At 46.4% G+C, this 2,434-nt stretch overlaps 1 protein-coding gene across 3 annotated transcripts in view; it reads right to left on the bottom strand.

Moving 5' to 3' along the window:
- Positions 1-2,434, bottom strand: part of BUB3 (BUB3, mitotic checkpoint protein) — a 21,480-nt gene that overhangs the window by 18,382 nt on the left and 664 nt on the right. The gene's annotated exons all lie outside the window — the stretch shown is intronic.

The raw sequence follows: 2,434 nt of genomic DNA, 5'->3' as shown, positions 1-2,434 counted from the left end.
TGGCATAATTAAGTTTAAGTATGGGCACAAATGTTACTTCTAGTAAAGCTTTTCTGTAGCCCTCCACCCCCAACTCCCATTTAGTATTTGTTATCACAAGAGAGGCAACATTTGCCTGGTTAACTAGGTAAGATGTAAGGGTGCCTTACTGGACCACAACAGAAAGAACATTCCACACAGGCACAAGAAGTCTCATGAAAAGCAGTCCAGTAAAAGCTCTGTTATCCAGCATCCCCCAGGAATGGGGGATGCCGGATAACAAAATATGCCAGTTAATTGAGCAGCCCCCGGCCGCCACTTCTCCTGCCACATCTGGGGCATCCCTCCGCCCCTCCCGTCACATCACCGCCCCTCCCACAGGCTCTGCAGGCCCCACGGGACAGGGAGGCGGGCCCCGTATGGCCCCGCACAGCCTGTTATGCCCCCGGGCCGTGGGGGCTCGGCAGCACAGGCTACTTTGCCCTGGGCTGTGGGGGCTCAGAGAAACCAGAAGTGCCACGGTGGGCACTTCCGGTTTCACTTTATCTTACAAGCCGGCATGCCAGTTAGTGGAGCATGCCGGCTTGTAAGATGCCGGATAGCGCAGCTTTTACTGTACAAATATCTCAAGAAAATGAAGACTAGTATTACTGGAGGATGGAAGGCAAAAGTAACAGTTGTGTCCATTTGAAGAAACCTACACCAAACATTCACACAGGTTGGAGACCATACTGTCAGAAACCAGTACCATTCCTGTAAGCTTCAAGGTTTATGTAAATATAAAATTAGCTCTAGCTGGAAGAAGCTTATGTACACATACAGTTCTAATGAGTTTTTAGAAATCATTCAGGTGAATCAGTTCCAAGACCTTTTCAATTTTTTCATAATTTCCCCAAGCACAAACAAGATCAGATAAGAAGCATAGGAGTAGGGTGGGGGCACTGAGGAGGAGATCAAAGAGTTTAAATTTGATGAACTGGAGAAGAAAGGAATCAGAGATATAACGTCAGATTAAAGCGGGTGCTGACTGATTCTGGTTTAAGCAGCCATATTTTGAACACACTGAACCAAGTGTGTCCAGGCATCACGGAAGCCAGAGATGAAGAAACTGCAATAAACAAAACTGAGAGAGGAAGGCACAGAAAACAACATTGATATATATATATATATGCAAGGGCACAGAAGTAAAAACTGATCTTTCACATGCAAGGAGTCCTAATATTACACACACTTAACTTTCAAAAATAAAGAAACTGTCTTTGTTTTAAAAATAAAAACAGAGAAGTAAAACAAATCTCTAATTTCAAATGGGTGCTCCAGAAAATCTACAGCCCATGGCAGAAGCCATACTTAATCTCATAAACCAAAACAACACAATGAGAAATAGGATAGGGTTCAAATTCAGCTTGTGAACATGGGAATTCAAGATCTGCAAAATGACATACACAACTAGAAGCACTAAAAAGAGAGTGCACTTCACATTTCTATTGACCCTGGAGATTAGATGTACACCAGCAGACACCACAGCACCCTGTGCCTGAAGAAGGGTGCTTATGTCCGAAAACCTGGGAAGAACCATTTCTCCAACTATTTGGTTGACCTAACAAAAGAAATCACATTTACCCAAACGCCCTCATTTTCCTCATTTAGGAAATATGCATAGTTTTTGGTAAAACACTGGGCATTTCTTTTATTTTAAGACTAATAAAACAAGTTATGTCCTTTAAAATCTTTTCTGAGGAAGAAAAATGCATAGAAAAATGAAAGGAAAAGAAACACTCCGATCTAAAATGTATCCCCTCCACTACTGGCCAACAAACAGGCCAGAGTACCCAACATACCCACCAACCCAGCATCAGGGGAAAAGATACGTTAGAGGCTGCACACAGGTCAAATAAATATGGGGCAACAGAGCAAGAATACTAGGCACAGCCAGAAGGGCTGCTGGTTGTAGCTGTGCAGGTCTAAGGACACAGGCAGATAAGGCTCTTTAGGTAAACGTGATATCTTTTATCAGACCAACTAAATAGTTGGAAAAATTGCTCTCTGACAGCTTTCAGGTACAGGGCCCTGCTGTTCTTACAAGCCAGGCAGCCCAGGTGGACCCACAACTTGTGGTCAACAGCTCAAATGAGCTCCTCCAAGGGTCTTGCTCCTACACAGGGGGGACAAAGCAGGCAGGAGCCAAAGCCTGCCCCAGACAGAGCCAAAGGAAGTGCTGGGAAGGACGAGCCTCCCTCCTGAGGAACTAAGCATCGGACTAGAGCCAGCTCCTCGGGGCCCAGAGCCAAGGGGACGAGCTGCTGCAGCCTCCCAGTGCGTGGCTGGGGCTGAGGGACACCCCCACATGTGCAGCACAGAGCCCAGCATGAGGATGGGGGGGGGGGGGGGGGGGAACCGGAGAGAGAGGGGGAAAACTTTCCGGGACGGGGTGTGTGTGTGTATGGGTGCAAGA

This window comes from Gavialis gangeticus, unplaced genomic scaffold, assembly GCF_001723915.1.
Source record: "Gavialis gangeticus isolate Ggan-Ray unplaced genomic scaffold, GavGan_comp1, whole genome shotgun sequence".
NCBI lineage: Eukaryota > Metazoa > Chordata > Crocodylia > Gavialidae > Gavialis > Gavialis gangeticus.
Note: the sequence above shows the minus strand (reverse complement) of the source record. Positions and strands in the feature narration are given on the sequence as shown.